Here is an 18105-nt window from a genome sequence, read left to right as displayed (position 1 = left end):
GGATCCAGCTTGCAAACTCACACGGAATGCTAGTTATTAGGCAAACCCCTTCATCAGCCCTCTGGTTACCTACAGGGGTTACTGAGAAAATACAGCCAGACTCCTCTCATGAGCACACAGACAAACGGTAAGCAGCAACAGTAATGACATGCAATAAGGCAAATTCTGGTTAGACCTAAGGAAAAAGAAACACCTTCACTATAAAAACACTGGAAGATGGGAACAGAAAGGTTATCAACTCTGTTTTTGGAAGATTTTCAAGTAGTAAAGGCCCTTAGCAGCTCGATGTAAATTCTAAATCAGTCTTACTCTGAGCAGGAGGTCGAACTGGACTGCCTAAAGAGTCAAGCCCAGTTTAGCACTAGCATGATTTAATGAGACAATGCAGCCTGCTTCAAAAACATATGCTACAGTGCCATGCTCTAGCTGCAAGACATCTGTGAAACAGCAGCACAGCTATGTCCCGACTAAGCACCAGGCACAGTTGTGCAGATGGAGTGCAGTTAGACACTGTCCTCCAGACCTAAAGGCTTCTGTCACTTCTCCCAGGTTGTACTTCCCCACTGACTGCTATTACCTTAGCACTTTGCACTACCAAAAAAGGTGGGAGATTCGGGTCCTGCATGGTTTGGATTCCCCCAAGGCAAGCCATTCTAAGGAAACAGAAAACACTTGGAAGCAATTTGATTGGGAACAGTTGTTGTTATGCAAGGCTTATGGATGGGGAACAATAGGTTCCTGCCAGCTAACTCACCTGCCTGAACAATGATATGCATCATACCAGCTGAAGAACATCCTTCCAAGAGGATTTTCTTCCATAGAAACACCACCTCTTCTCACAAAATCATCTACAGTAATTACTAAAATTAGTCAACAATTCCCCAGAAGTCACAAGTTGCAGTCTAAAACTAGAGCCGCTCAAAAAACTCCCAAACATAACAAGTTTTACACAGCAAAACACTGATTGTCATGGAAATGTGCCTATTTTACCAAAATGCTCTATAAAAGGCAACAAGATTGGCCAGCAGGCCAGTCTGTCCAGCTTCCTGCCAGGCTGCCTGCCAGCCCCAGGGTGGATACTCCAAGCTCCCTAATTTAAAAAATAAAAATCAGATATGAGAAGGCTCCCACAGGATGGGGATTCTGCTTCCTGTAGCTCTCTAATTAAAATAAATCCTGTATAGGTGTGTGTGTGTGTGTGTCAGGAAGGACAGGGATGCCTCCACTACCATACAACAAGAATGGCTTCTCAACAACAGACTAAGTTTAAGAAAATTTGTTGTATTTCAAAAGACAGATGCCATTGCTAACAGCACAGGAGTGAATGGATGAGACATCTCTGCACAAATCTGTGAGAGGTAAGACAATAGCAAAGAAATCCAAACATCAAGAGAACAAATTTGAGGTGGGGAATCCCTGTCTTATCCCTTCTGCCATATGTATGTAGCTATTGTATTTAATTAAAATAAATTACAGTTAGCTTGTATACATACTGCAGGGCTTTTAACAGCCCTGAACTGAAAGACAGTGACGCTCCGTAGCCATCCTTCAGGAGTACACTCTCTCTGTGCTTCTAGATGTGGAATATAGATGCTCTGTCGCAGTACAGTTGCGGCAAGGCTGACAGATCAGTGCAGAACAAAAAGCCCAAACAGTTCTGCTTTTATACTATTTACTTCCTCAGCTCTGTATGTGGGATTCTTGCCAGGATGCTGGTAACGTTAACGGAGAATGCAAAGCTGCACATCAGTGTGTCAGGCTGTTTCTAAGCAAAGATGTTTCATTGGATAGTTGTTTCTTTTAAGCGTGGTGATTTAACTCCACTGAACTAAACTATTTCTGCAACTCTTGGCTGTGCAAGAAGGATGCATTTTCCTGGTTAACCACTGCATCCACAGAGTTTAATGCCTGCTTGAATTCACTTCTTGCATTCGCAACAGTAGCAGCATCTCAGCATGAGAACTCTCTGCACAGAGATTCATACTTGCTGTGCCACACGACACTGTCCGTTGCTGCTGGGTAATGGCAGTTTGGTATGGGTACATCAGCTCTTCAGGTCTGAGGGCCAGAAGGTGATTACGTGTTCAGGAATGCTGCTGAAGTGCTGTGCCACAGGACCCGATGATGATGATGCAGAGTCCATTAACAGCCTGACAGTGTGCCTTCTGGTGATACAAACTGTGTTTCTGTCATCATCAGGCTATAGATAAGCCACCCATACATGATGCTCCAAGCTCTAGCTGATTGATGTGTAAGATTAGCCAATGTTAATGTAAAGCACTCTACAAAGGTCTGTTACACCAGGAGGTTTTGAAACTCCAGCCTGCTAAGTAAAATGAACAAGGAAATAATTCTTGCCAGACCATGCCCATAACAGAATTAAGAGACACAATGTACCCAACAGTACTCTCGATTTGAAGCTGTTCAGTGGATGTTTGTACAAAAGAAAGGATCAGTTAAATCCTACTTTAAGCAGCTGCAGAGTATCAGTCAATCAATATCATTTGGAAAAAAAAATTCTATTTATTCTTCTCTTTGGGAAGGCATGAGTGAGGAGGAAAAGGATTTTAAGTAAGCTTATAGAAGTCCATAATAATACTAATTCAAGATTTTAAAGTGCTTTACCAACGGCAAGTAAAACATACACATCTCTGACAGGAGAAATGAAGCAATAAAATGCAAAGCATCTTGTCCAAGCTTACGCAACAGATGAGAAGTACAAACAGAATACGGATCTCCAAGCTCCATGTCTGTGTCCTATTACCCTTTTAATTAAAAAAACCCTCTATCTTATTTTGCACTACAACAAGGTTTTCCACATAGTTTTAAGTGTTAATTCTGAGCTCCATATCCATAGATTTTTTTTTCTAACGTGGTATCATCTCACCCATTATTTCTTCCTCTATACACATACAATATAAAAGAGATTTGGAAAAGAGAAAAAAAAAAAGAAAGTCCTAAATTTTAATCTAAAGGCAAATTCTTTTTCACATGGACATAATGAATACAGGTTTGAACTAGCACTCAGTCTTATGAGGAGAGAAAATACTGCTTGGAAACTGTAGGAAAATTGAAAGTGTTCAGATGCTGCTCAACGTATATATTTAAGATGTTCTGATTTCCTGCAATAATATGATGCATAGTGTGTTTTATGTATTATTATTACGTATTTTTATGTGTTTATGTATTATTATGTATCAGCTGTATATACACTTTACTGCCAGCAGAGATGAAACAAACAAATATCCAAATGCTGACAAATCCACCACATGTCACACTTCTGAAGGGAATGATAAGGATGAAGACAATTTTTAAGAGCATCCCTTTAACAACAAATTTACTTTTCTTACACATGCATTCTGTAGCTTAGACGCAGACAGCTTTGCACTTACAAGTAGAGCAGTGGGTGGCAGGCCTCTTGAGAATTTACATAGCTTAATACAGTAGCATCCAGAGACAGCTAGCTGTAAACGAGCTAGATTGGGTATCAGAAGTAGTATGCGTGCCATCTGCACTGTTCTTTGCTCAGACTAATGTATCTGGCTTTCCAATGACACTAAATAGACTGGGCAGAGCCTATCACACTGAAGAGTGTATGACATGGCTTCTGGTGCCTTTGTTGGCCACAGAGCTTTTGAAAACATCCTTGGGTTCTCATCCTTGCTCTGCTCTATACCTGTCACGGTACCTTTACACCCCAAGTGCTCTCCTTAAAGCTCATCTCCTCCATCAAAGTTAAGAGTAACAACACCCATAATTTCTTAAAGCAAGCTTCAAATTGGATAGTTGTTTGTATGCAAGGCAACATTAAGTACTTTATTTTCAAAGACATCTCGGGTATTTAAACTCTTACATTACACGGAAGGTACTGATATACATCTAAACTCGTAAAACAGACTGGAAATCTCCGTGATTATTTGTGACAGATATATCCACCAAGATGTGAACTTCCTCTCTGTTCCTTCCTCTGTTCTACCTTGTCCTGTCACTGGGAGGCTGGTTCCATATGGAGAAAACCATCTGCCTCAGACAACTTCAGTCTCATCCAGAGCTTGCCCCATCCAGAAGGATTACAAGACACTGCAGACAGTGGAATACCAGTGGAAGAAACCCAGAGGACCATCCACATTGACCACTCACATAGCAATCACCCTACGAAAAAGGACAAACAGCTCTCCTCCTGGAAGGCTGACAGAGCTGGTTGTCATTTTCCAGCGTGAGCAGTTAGTCTTAGTTCTCCAAGCCGGTGAGCTAAGAAGGACATTCAGTGAAGAAAGGGCATGTCTCATGACAACACAACAGCCAGGATGAAGGGGGAAAAGGGAAGAAGCATTTCTTCTACAGAAGACAAGACAGACTTCAGTCTCATAGAAGAGGTGTTGAAAGACTAGAAAGAAGTGTATTTTAGCCATGTTCATCACTTCACGTATCTGTAATGATACCATGTTTTAAAGAATAAAATCCTTTTTTTTTCTTTTCATATGAAGTTACATTTTTTTCCCCACTACCTTCATGCAAGACTCAAAGCCCAAAGCAAATGGAACTGTGTGATATAAATATGACACATAAAACTGCAGGCTCAAGAAGGCTGTGATTTCCGAGCTGGAAGTGAATGGGCTGTACTGCCTCCATCCCTCAGAAGACGGAATGTTAGCAGCAGTGACTTCTCTCTGTCCATCGCATGCGGGCTTATACAGAGGTGGGACTTGATGACTAAGGCTACTCACAAACACTTGGTGTCTTTGCAAGTGAAAATGGGTTGTGATACAGCACATCAGAGCAGTTCACAGCAACATCAGAGAATTTTTTTTTTCTAGCCAAGGGCCAAGGCTTTTAAACATTTAGCAAGCCATGTCCATATGTTAATAAACGTGTCAGTACTGTTCTATATTAATGTGAATAAATAATGTGGTAGTAGGCTATATGAAACAGTTGTGAGTCATATATAACCTTTAGGATATAGGCTCCCACCCCTGAGCTATAGAAATTAGCCTCAGTTAGGGAAAAATAAAATCTCAATAACGTCGAATAATGATTTGTTATTCTCAGAGTTCCATGTTAGGAAAAAGGATTACCAATGCACAAGTATTTATATAATCAACAAGATATTTTTTCACCTAGCATTTCCACAGAAAGAGGTTTAAAAAGACGAGTACCCCATCCTCTGCCTGATGCTCACTCTTTCCAGCACCAAGAGACAAACATGGCTGCAACTGATACAGATAGAAACGGTGCATTTAAGATCCTGCATTTCTCCGTTACTCTGTGTGTGTCTGTCTGCAGATTTATTTGCCCAGGAGAATTCAGAAAGACAGAGTAAGCACCACTGCAAGGTAGACAACTAAATGATCTCTGAATTTACATTTTCGGCTTGCCAACAGGTGAAAGGTGAATTTCTGGGTACACTCTGTATCTTAGATATCTAAAAAGATCTGAAAGCAAGTGCTTTTATCTTGCTTTACGAGCAAATTGAAAAAAGAAAAAAAAAAGAGAAGGTTTTGCTGCTAGGTGTCTTCCAATTTCAAACATTAGAAGTCTTCAGAAAACTGCAGCTTTGGAGTATCAGACAAACTCTGATTAACAGAGAGAGCACAGGTGAGAAAGGCAAGAACACATGCTATTTACCACTTAGCTTGGGAATGTATAAAGCCAGCTCTTGAGAATACAGATGCACATATTCCAGATTGATACGTCACCTCTTTTTCAGTTGCAGAAAAGTTGCTTTAGCAGCTGTATTACTATGGGAAAGGGGGAAAAAGAAGATAGAAGAGTCCTGCTCCCTGGGGCTTCCTGCACCCTAGAATATGGCTGCAGAGAGAGAATCCAAGACTGACTGATAGCCCATTGTTTAGTCCAATGAAGTGCAGTGAGCAACACATATTGCTCCAGCACACAGCTCCTATTAATGTGGCACAAGAGGAGTGCTCCTACAAAGTGCACATAAAAATTTCTCAGTGTTAATGGTGGTGCCAGAGTTTTGTGTATGAAGCCATCATACCACAGATACAACTCATAAAATGGAAATCTGATAACTAGCCTTAGCATGCTCCTCTCTTTGCAAAGCACACATTGAACTTACAGGTACTTTCATAACTGACAAAAATTAAAAGTGCTCTTTTAAAAATAAGTTGTGTTTTTATGTTTCTAAGTCATCTAGAAGACAGCACTGTCAAACAGAGAGTTTCTTTTTGAATACCCACTGCCTGTGTTAATGGCTACTTCACACACATCCAATAACACTGACCTCTTTGTGGTTTGTCTCCTTTCATGCCATATATGTTAGTGGACCTTCTCAGAAGAAAACAGATACCTGAAGAGGAAAATGGCTTTCTTTACTGTTGCTGCCTGTGCCTTTCTCTTCAAACCTTCCTCATCACTCACCTCTCTCAGCCACCAGACTGAATGGCAATATGCTTCATGACACCTGTTTGCTCACATATGTGCAAGGAGTGGGCTGTCTCATGAGGTCAGATATTAGGCTTTTACTGCTGAAGAGTCAAAATATTAATATGTATCATTACATCTGAAATCTGTAGTAGATATGGTGCCCTCACTTCACAGGCATGACTGACAAACACAACTGACAAAGCGACTTTGTGGAAGGTACATGAGTTAGCAGATCTGCAACTGCCAATAAAAAGCTTGTCATCATCTGGTCCATTTATTGGACCACCCTCCATCTTCACACAACAACCAACCAACAATTCAGACAGGACTATGGCAGCAAATACTTCTACCAACCCTAAAAACATCTGTGTGCATGCACACACACATATGTAAAATGGTCCCCAATATTACCTTTTCTTCTGTAAGATATTAACTGGAAGGAATATGCTGACATGACACAATGTACCCTTGTCAAGATCCTACAGAGCAGAAGTAATCTTTTAGCCCACCTTTTAATTGCAGAGGTTATTCTCTATCATGACTAGCAGTATCTATGAGTATAACAAAAGCTATTTTGGATCACTTTAAGGTACAACGTTGAAAACCCTAAGGTTTATGCCTTGCAGTAAAAGCATCTGATTAAAATGCACAGTTTAAATGGAAGTATCTCTGTTTGGCAGGTAAGGCCAGTAAGAATACAAGGTTCCCTTTTCCAAAACAAAGGTAAGAGCAGATTTAATACTGCAAATCTGCTATAAATCTTGGGGGAACTGCAAAGCTTTATTTCCTATCCTGAGGTAGGAAAGAGAATGTCAGATCCCAGAGCCTGCTATTTTAAAGGAAATGTCCATGGAAGAACTAACCCCAGAACTTACCGCTTCCCTCAGTGTAGGGCAACCTAGATGTCCAACTAGAAAAACATCGAAGAAAGAAAACAACAGTATTTCAGAAAGTTATAAATTGTAAGATCAACAGATTCCATCTCTCCCAGTATAACCTGGTGTTTTTACCTGGAGCTCCAGCTGTGCAGAAAGTTTTGGCAAAAACACATCTCCCTTTCCCTTGCACACATGATGTTCCAGATGAACCACCTAATGGATTGCCTTGGAAACCTAATACACAGAACTCCTTACGGGCTCTTGGCAGAAATCCTTTCTTACCTGCTCCCAGTGAACAATGCCCCATTTTAACAGCCTTTTCCAGTTGTCAGAAAGCCACACAGATTATATAATGTGTGGCCACCCTCCAGAGATCAACAGACCAGGTATCACAACTTAATCACCCTTGCATGCCTGACCATTCATTAAATTACAATCTACCTCAAGGACCACACCATTCATTTTGGAGTTGTCCTGCATGTGGTCCTGCAGTTTCTGAAAGGTAGTCTGTTGACAAACCCAAAGGAATACAAGCTGGTAACACAACGGACCAAATACTGAAGTAGCTCACTGTTGCTGCAGTTTAGATATGTTGTAAGAACCCAACAACTATGAATGGCACTCACTGTATAGAAGGAAGGTGTTAACAACTAGACTGGATGAATCTTTTCTTATTGTACCATTGTTTACGCCAAAAAACTTCGTGTGCACACTGCACCCTCCCCTAGCCTCATGTGCAAATGGATAGGGAAGTTAAGTCTTTGATCATTTTATTCATGTTTTTGATATGAATTTTGAGACAGACTTTTTTTTTTTTTAAAAATGAAGAGCTGCATTACATGACGCCACAGCTTTTATTCTTTACCTGGCTAGGCATTTCTCAATGTAGTTTAGCATGACACTCTAATAGAAAACTTTCTGTAAATTACCAAGAGAGAAATCAGGATAGTAGGAAGCACCGGACAATAGCAGTTTGCCAGAACAAACATTGGTGATTTCATTATCACTTCCAGCACTGACTACATGTGTTGCAGGGAAAAAGCTGACCTGGTTGAGGACTTTTCCATTTCTAACTATTATCTCTGAGGGAGTGTGCTAAGGAAACAATTGTCCTACTGAATCATTTCAAGAATTTTACAGCCAAGAAGATTTATTACCATAAAACAGGTCTTGGAAACAAGAATATTTGAGGAGACTCAATAGCTATTAAATCAGTGTGGAAAACATGATGCTGAAGGAATTGCATATGCCTGACACATGTTGTATGACTTTTTTTTTTTTAATAGAAAGTGTCTATAAAAAGCAAGTCTGTAGAATTACTTAAACCTCTCAGACAAAAAAGAGACACGGGTATAAATTAAAATGACATTCATATAAGTAATAGAAAAATTATAAATAAAGTACCACACAAAGGCTGTTTGACAAACTGGACAATAATTTCAAAACCTATGTGTTAAGAACATACTCATCCCTTAGTAAGCAAGCCGCGACACATTTTGCAGACTTATAGATATTTTAAATTTGAGTCAACAATACATAGAAAACTTCACGCAGTCTTTTAATGAGTCCACTTGTTAGCCGGTGTGAAACCAAATTCAGAATAATCTTAGGTTTTGTTATTACAACTGCAATGTAGATGTTGTTATCACACAATACATGCTCTGTTTAAGACAGTTAAAAGCATGTATCTTTAAAATTTGCCATTGTCTCCTACAAGTGAATCAGAAAGATGATCTGTAAGGCTTGCTATCTATAATACCACTGAAAAACATCCTGCTTTCTTGACCAAAATGGAAAAAAACTCCTGTGCTAAACCATAAATACATAGAGTACTCTCAAGTAAATGGTTTTAATATATTCAAAAATACTCAGCCAAAAATACAGCAGCTTTAAAGTAAGGTTAAAGCTTTTCTTACACCAACTGGTATTAGAGAGAATACTAACAAGCTCTGGAGCCCAAAACCCCTTTCCAGCCTTTCTTGTGTTCCTGCAAGTTCGTCCGATTCTTCAGATTTTATCAGAAACACTCTAAGAAGAGATAAAGCCTTTCCCTACAAATGCCTCCTCTCCGCATCCTTGGACCATCACTGCTACAACAACAGTAATATGCAATTACACGACACAATCTTGAACTATTTTATGCCTTGCACAGTGATGAGAAAGGGAGAGAAATGATCTACCTAATGCAACTCACCTTGAACCACACAGCTTGAAACCAGGGAACTAAGAACGGCTCTACAAACTGCATATGCTACACTCACAGTCAAAGAAATGAGGAAGACTAGTTGCCTTTTTAATTAAATGGATGTCTTGGAGAACAATTGGCCTATAGTATTATAGAAGAGCAAAATGAACATTCTTCCTTGACTTACTTTTTGGATTGTCCTGGTTCACGTGTATAACTCAGTCACCATTTCTTCTCCTGCAATACAACAAAGAAAAGACAAATTCTGTTAAAAAAAAAAAAAAAAAAAGTATTTGCTTGAACTGAAGTTTCTCATTTTATTGTTAATTAATGCTTGAAGCTTACTGTTTGCTTTTAGTCAGCACTGGGAAAACATTTCCATCGTTCATTTCTGTTTCTCTGATTTTGATTGCCAGAGTATTTCTGTTACATGAAACTGCTCTATCAAGATGAACTGTGGAGACTACCTTGTGATTTGAGCGTAACACTGAAGAATTCCAAATTCTATTGCAGAGTTTACCAAAGAAATTCCTCATAGCCATAGAGAAAGTGAAGAAATGTAAAGAAGGATTTAATTGCCCAAAGACAGGTATGTAGTTAGACTCTATGACTGTTCCTTGTTGCCTTCCAGCACCTACTTCAGAAAGGCAATGACTTTCCCTTGGTCTCGGGTTGTATCTGCTAGCCCTATGTTTCAGGCACCTCAAGATACTTCAGTGGGCATTGAATACAAATGGGTTGGCTATTATGTCCTGCTCTGGGCTTTGGATTCAAATCTGTAAAAACAGAGAAAGTATACCCATTCCTTACCGGGAATTCATTATTGTTTGTAAAGCATTTTGAAGTTTAAAACAAAAAAAGCAAGCAACCAAAAAAAACAAATCAAAAAAAATCTACTAAGTAGAATTATGAGAGTATTGTCCTTAAAAAGAATGCTTTAATGCTACATTCTCTATTTAGCAACATAATTAGTAAACCTTTAGCAGAAGCAGCAAAAAATTCCTCATTCCCTTACTATGCCAAGTAGTGACCTGGAAGAACTATTCAAACCTCCATAAAGAACTAGCATGCTCCAGATAATGGAATAACTAAATAACAGGGGACGTACTGGAAAATGAAGTACAGAGACATCTCATCACTCCAGGTTAGCACTGTTCTTGTTCTGCTGAAAACAGTAATTTGCAAGGGGGGGGGAGAAAAAAAAAAAAAGATGGAAAGAGGAAGGCACCAGTCAGAAAGAACCCTGACTCTGGCTAGGGTTTACAGCCAGGAGGAGGTAACAAAGCAACAAGTAAATGCCAACATGGATTTGCCAACCTGCTCAACTTCCCTTTCCAACAACCTAGAGAGCCGTGAGATACAGGGAAGGTGCAGTAATCATCACAGGCACCTGAGCGTGTTAGTTTTCACGCCATGTCACACCGTTTTCTCCTAAATCAATAAAGGAAGCATGGTATTCGTAAACATGCTGTAGAATTGGATGGAAAAACACATCCAAAGAATAAAACTATTAATTGTTCAAAACAGTGACCACATATTGATCTTAGCATGTGGTATCCAACCTTCAGCATCAGAAAAACACCAATGCATTCCAAAGGAAACAGAGTATCTCATTAATTCAGACAACTATGCATAAGAAGTGTTTTCTGACTCTTAATCAATTGAACTTCTAAAATCTCAATATGAAATAAATACATGTATCATCAGGGGCTATGAAATCATTTCATTCCTTTAAAAGGGACACCGTTAAACTTCAAGCTATTTAATTTAGCAAACAACAATAGAGCTTTATGAAGTGTGTTTTTCACTAATGACCTGGCCACTGTTTTTGTTGTGCTTGCCTCTAAAATGCACAGCCAATATTTGTGGTTTTAAAAAAATGACATTTCTTTTCTCAAAATGTTGTTGTGAAGGAAAAAAACAATCCAGAAAAAATTAAACTCAGAGTACAATCAAATATACAAAGGAAAACCACACACGTACAGATTTCATCACACTCCTCCAGATTTTAAATAGATCAACATATTTTGGAGATGGGTGTGATTTTATGCTAGCTGTGCCCCTTTAAAATTGGCAACTACATTTAATTCAGTGGCTTCTTATTCCAAATTCCAAACTCCAGTTGAAAATAGATCTCACAATGGAGTCTTACAGCTGAATATACTCTAGGGGAAAATTATTTCCTTTAATTTATTCCAAATTCATTTGCATGACAGTATATCATTAGTATACACAAAAAATATGTATTATACCAACAGAGGAAAATTCTGTTCAGTTAAAAGAAACTCACATCCCACCAGCGAGATGAGCTTGAAATTTAAAGCACAAACCTGTTGTTTTGTTTCTTTAAAAAACAGAAACACCCAGACAGAGCTATTAAAAGTCCAGATCATAATTTGTTTAGATACCATGTGATCTGAACAAAACCCAACACAAATATGATTTCTTACCTACCAGATATCTCCTAAATAGCTAAAAAGAGCCACATGGACAACCTAGTGTAGACTAAAAATAACTGATGTAACACAACTTTCTGAAAACAACTCAAGTACAAAGAGAGGTCTTCCTACCTTACTGATTAACAACAAATAAAGGAAGAGGAAAGGAAACATACTCACTTTGTAACTCCATCATCAACCTTGTTGTCCTGGAAACAATTCTTCTGCAAGAGAAGTACTGAACTACTAAAACATCTTCTGCTACTACTTCCCCCCCCTCTTCTCTGCAGTGTTCTCAATGTTTGATAAACAGCCAGTAACAAATCTTTCTCATAAAATGGCATAGAAATTGGATCTCTTGCTCTCAGAAGAAAATACATCGTTTCACTTGAGTATGTAGCACTTGCAGGAACATCAGGTTTGCATGAAGCCTTTGGAAAAGATTATAATTTTGTTGTTGTTAAAATGACCCACTAACTGAACCTTTCATTTTAGGAATGTGTAGTGCTGGTAAAAGGTAACTGCCGATTTGATAGCAGCACATTTTTCCAAGGGAACAGAGTGAGAAATCTCAGACTACAGTCCATAGACACAAAAATGCACAGCATGCTCTGTCAGAACAGCTCAGCCCTCACTCATAGGTGGTAAACAGCCCTAAAGACATACAGATGGGAGCCCTATACATAAAAAGATTTGCTGTATGGCTTCCTCTCTTGACACATGGGCTATTCCTGGACTTACCATGAGCTTCTTCCTTCCACTGAACTCACCGAGAAAAGTTAAATCAAGGACCCAGCTCTACCCTGAATATAATTAATGTTCCCAAATACTTGATCAATGAAACATTTACTGCTTCCCCAAACACCATCACAGAAGTCAGCTTGAGGGTCCTGCTCACCTCACTTTACTAGAAGCTGTAAACATTAACCCCATCCCTGCCTGCAGGCAGCCACCTGCCCATAGGAAAGGTTATCCACATATGCAGGACAGAAACACTGAGCATGACTGACCACCACGCCAATCAACATGGATGGCTCTTACTATTGAATATAACTGGATTCCTTTTTTCAGTTCCAGGAAGAACTCCATACAGATTGATTCTTAGGACAACAAACAGGACAAATAACTTCTGCTGCTTCTGCTTAAGAATGAACATAAACCACCAACCTACAGAGTGAATTCAGCCTGCCTTATTCAGGTGCCTAAGTATTTGGGGTGAGAGTCCTCTCTTGCTGCTGAATACCTCTGTGGGAGTGCAAAAAGGTCATAAACCACAAAAAAAAAAAATCCCTATTTCTCGCTTTACGGTTGGTGTATGTGTTTGGAAGGGCACAGAACTTTCAAACCCAGTTCTTGGCAATGGGTACTAGGTTGCTGGCCACAAAGAAATAAAAAAAAAACAAACAAACAACAAAACAAACCCCAACCCTCCCAAAAAACCCCCCAGTCTTAAGAGCAGAACTTTGATTGTCTCTCATTCCCAGAAGAAAGCCCTGTACACCAAGCTGGAGTAACCCATCTGGGATCAGAAATCTTAGCAACTCCTGACTTCAGAGCAACAGCTACCTAATCCACAAACCAGGTTATGGACTGTCCTCTGGACCACAGATTAGCCACAGCAGCAGCCGGTACCCATATGGTCAGGCTAGCTTTCCTAGTCCCAGAACAGGATAGCTGCATCCCAGCTGTCTGTCAGAACCAGTCCCTGCACCATGCTACTCTCTAGATATGCCCAAGCACTGTCTGGAAGAGTGCTGGTCGGCACAGGCTAAAACTGTGCCAGGGACTGTGCTACCAGTTTAACAAGATGAATTACAATGTCCCAGTACCCAGAGCCATCCATGCCCTTCTCTTCTTAGTTCAGAATCATTCTTTTTGAAACAGTTCTCTCTGTGCTTCTACAAGAAAATAAAACTTATTTTAACTTCTCTATGAAAAAAAAGCTGGTTTTAGAAATCAGACTTACCTAGGAAACAGCAGGTTTGTTTCAGACCATGACCTTTCACTCCACATTTGCCCATACACTGATCTTTTTGCTACACAACCCGTTTGTGTCAGACACAGCAATTTGGCCTTACCTAAATCGGTTCAATACACTGCAATAAACATAAATATACTTATTTAAACACTTGTAAATTCTTATTTTTTAAACTATCAACTTTGAGTAAATTTGGCTCTGACCCTGCCAGTTAGCATGTCCATGCATACTGTTTTAAATTAAAATGCCAGAGTCCATACTGCTCTCCGATTGGAAAAATCACAATACGCTCCATTTTCAAATGACAGTTGTTAATTACCAAATTATTTCCCCAGCATGTCCAAAAGGTTTTTGGTTCCTTCAAAAGACCCACGATTAAATACAACTATGCTCAGCCATTTATTCAGTGTGGTCTTATTTATCATCATCACTCTGGTAAGAATGAGGCCTGCATTTTCCCTTGACTTCCTCCAACTTTCAATGTATTTACAAGGTCTTTTCATGTTATCTGTAAATGTTAGTTATCCATCTCTTCATACCTTAGATTTTATATTAACCCTATCTGATATATTTTATATTAATTTTGAATTGTGTGTTCTTGTTTCTACTTTTCAAATTACTTATTTAACATATGAACATGACACACAGCTCTCTACTTTGCTTTTCCTTTTCTCCTGTGCTTTTATTCTAGATGCTTTGTTAACCCTCAGGTCTCCACGTATTCTCTTACTCCTTTGAGTATCTCCTCAAGAGATCATACACTTAGTAGCTAAAGTTAGCTGCAATCCCAATTAATTGGGATCTGGAGTTGCTACCAATAAACTACAACCACTAACAAATCTAAAATCTGAACCTCACGGAGTCTTGAACTGTCTCTGCAAAATGCCACGAACATTTACCAGCAGAACCTATCACACAATAAGGCTTATAATTTCTCATCTCCTCCACTAAGGATCCAAATCCCTAGGCAGCATTTACTGCACAGGCTCAATAATCATTACAAGTATGTGTCATCAAGTAGGCAGTCAATGTCTACAAAAGCCTGTCTTAACGCGTCAAAAATTGAGGGGTTTTGAGCACGCTATCCCTCATACCAAGCACAATAAAATTCAGTGGTGGAGACAGAGGAGGAAGGTGTTTGGAAACTTGGTACATGCATGTAAATTTAAGATTATGAAAACTGTGGTGCCTTACACTAGCAGCAGTGTTGCATGTGTTACAAACACTGAATTCTGTCAAACTATTTCCAGTAAATGTAATTTTTTTCCCCCTCAGCATTAGAAATTCCCTATATATAATATAAACCTTTATATTCTGTACTTGCTTATTCAAAACGGGACCAGGTTTACCAGCCATCTTTTAAGAGTGTTTAGACCCTCCCTCTGCTCTGGTACAGAAGTATACTCTATCTCAGGCTGGAAAAACGTTTTGTTCTCCAGATTTCTTCTTCTTATTTCAGGCAAAAATTCCAAACCATAGCAAAGTTTTTGCCTTCTGCTGCCACTGAATACCAGTTGCTGCACAAGTAAAACATAAAAAGGCTGAAGTAATGATTTTAAAACAGCTACTTTTTTATATCTATGATTTTTAGTTTTCACTAGAGCTGAGTATGTTATGGGTGGGAAATTAAGGCACAGAGTGATGCAACCACAACCACAAAGTAGGGCAGTGGCAACAACAGAAGAAAAAACCTCTAAAACTTGCGGGACAGTGTGAAAGCATAGTAATGCTGTTCTACCCTTCATACAAACTAAAAAACTAACCACCACAATAAAACAGAACTCTGATGATTATTTTTAGCCGATAACGCTTCAAAATATGTAATAAAGTTGTCACAAATAACTTCTAAAACATTTGCTGGTTACTTGAGGCTATTTTTCATTTTACCGATTCACTGTAATGTCCATTACCATACAAAATTATACCAGTTTTTTCCAAAGAGATATTTCCAGTGAAGTCAGTGGGTATTCGACAAGGCCAGGACCATCATATAAATAGAAATCAGAAAATAGTATTTCCATAAGAAATCACTCAGGTTTATTGGATTAACAGGCACTTACAAGTGACTCACACTGACACAGCCTATAGTAATCCAATCTATTCGTGATAGAAACAAACTCAAAGGAAACCTTAAATTTAGAAAATCACCTCTGTGGATTCTCACACAGTTGGTTTTATTATATGAAATCACAGTAGCTGTTCTCTCCAAATGAGATGACAAATAAATTAAAAGCTGAATTTTAGTCTTTTTTTTTTTTTTTTTTTATACCATGCGTGCAGTATGTTCTTAACAGTAGCAGCTGCCACACTGAGCACAATTAGGGCAGGATAAGAGGGCCCCGAGTGGAAGCACCGTGTGGAACACAGCAATTCTCCTGTCTTATGATCCTGCACGCAATGTTGTGCCAAAAGTAGTGGGAAGAAGAAAAGCCACTAAGCCACCTCACTACACTTTCCTTGGGAAAATTAAGGTAGATTGTTAGATCTATGATGGCAATCATCATGATTTCTTCTGCCTGTACAGTGGTTTCCATTTCCAATTTGGCATTTCTTGGGGAAATATGACTTGTCTCTAGGGGACATTACTAAATCTTAATATACACTGAGGTGTTCTGGCACAGACAACTGAAGTATCGATGCTTTACTGAAATCCTGAAGGATGCGTTCACAGTTCTCACACCTCCTTTAAAACAGGGCAGCAAGCAGGGAGGCTGTGACTGGTATGTAGCTTATTTCTATAAATACTCCTTCGCAGCAATTAAAGAATTTCTTCTTTGATACAATACCTCTCAATATTGCCGTGAACAACAGTCTTTTAAAAAAATGTATTATTAAATATCCCATATGAAAAGGAAGTTGCAAATATAAGCAAAGGTGACACCGGCCAGAGCATGGGGTCATACACTAGGGACCTGGAATTGGACTGTTACCTTCATCACCAATTACTGTAAAACCTGTAATCAAATACTACTTGTTTGTAAGAGTATTGGAAAGCCACCGATCTTCTGCCATCCTTAAAGCAAAGACACTGATCTGTACACAGAGTTGTAAATCACTGAGCGTACAGATGAAGACTCATCTGTAAGAACCAGCTGGCCACTACCGAGGCCAACAAAAGCTTACCAAATACAGATTTCAAGGCTGAAGTGACTGTTGTTATTTAGAGAACTGCTGTCAGCTCTCACCTGCACCACCTAGTTAAGTTAGATCAAGGACAACAGTACATATGAAATGCATCATAGGCAAGAGGCTCATCCTTGGTTTTTTATGCACACTTTCCTTCATCCATACATACCCACTCTTAACAAATTTCCATTAATGGCTACTCTACAATCCCAAAAAGCAGTATGTTATAGCCTTGGGGTAACTAAATTACAGTGATTTATGTTGAAGCTAAAAATCAGAGTGAAAACTAGGCATGTTACTTTCACCACAATAAAGATACTCCCTCAGAGAGCCCCTGCACAGCCTAAGATTTAATAAAGCTTACCATATTCTTCATCTCCTGTGAATTTGGTCATGACCACCTGGGGCCTTGCCCAAGGACACTCAGAATAAAGGTCAAAAATTAGCCAGTAGTCAAAAACGTTGATTATATGGAACAGTTTTAATGTACTGCAACCTATGGAATGTCAGACAGAAAGGGACGTGGATCTTAGCACGAAGGAGCGCGTAATAGATGACAACTGAAACAGCAAAGTGCAAGGGGGCAATGCACAATTCGGTCTGTTTGAAAGACAAGGTTAAGAAATCCCATTTTCTGTTGCAATGAATTGGGTTTTGAAAGCATGACCTCCCTGCCCTTGTGCATTTTTCAGATTTGTTTTTTGAGAAGTTCTAGCCTCTACATTACAGCAAAATGCTGTAAAATTTTCAAATAGCTAGATTTTGTGCTAACCCTAATTCGTAATCATTCTGGCCTTGCAACCATGGTGTGAAATTTACTGAGCTAGACAGCTGGGAAGGGGTGGGTGTGAAGAGTGGGGGTGGTGTTGGGTTTTTTTATTATTATTGCACTTCTGGTGTTCAACCCTTCGGAAGTCTGTAAGGATGAAGAAGATGCTTTTACTTACAGACATTTGGTCAGATTCTAAAAGCATCTGCACCTTCATTTGCAATGAAGGAATTCATCTCTCTTCAAATTTACTTTGGTGACCAAAATACATATATACATATATATATATCTCCAGCACATAGCCCTGAGTAAGATAAAAAGCTGTGCTGCTCAGAAAATTGTTT

The 18105-nt window shown here is 39.1% G+C and overlaps 1 long non-coding RNA gene across 1 annotated transcript in view; it reads right to left on the bottom strand.

The window, feature by feature from the left end:
• The window catches only part of LOC104315767 (uncharacterized), a 123981-nt gene that overhangs the window by 51365 nt on the left and 54511 nt on the right, over positions 1-18105 (bottom strand). Inside the window, exon 3 of the long non-coding RNA XR_011327697.1 lies at positions 9638-9687. This is a non-coding gene — a long non-coding RNA (uncharacterized lncRNA). The remainder of the gene's footprint in view (positions 1-9637; positions 9688-18105) is intronic.

This window comes from Haliaeetus albicilla, chromosome 14, assembly GCF_947461875.1.
Source record: "Haliaeetus albicilla chromosome 14, bHalAlb1.1, whole genome shotgun sequence".
In the NCBI taxonomy this organism is placed as follows: domain Eukaryota; kingdom Metazoa; phylum Chordata; class Aves; order Accipitriformes; family Accipitridae; genus Haliaeetus; species Haliaeetus albicilla.
The sequence above is the reverse complement of the archived record's forward strand: the minus strand, read 5'-3'. Positions and strand labels throughout refer to the sequence as shown.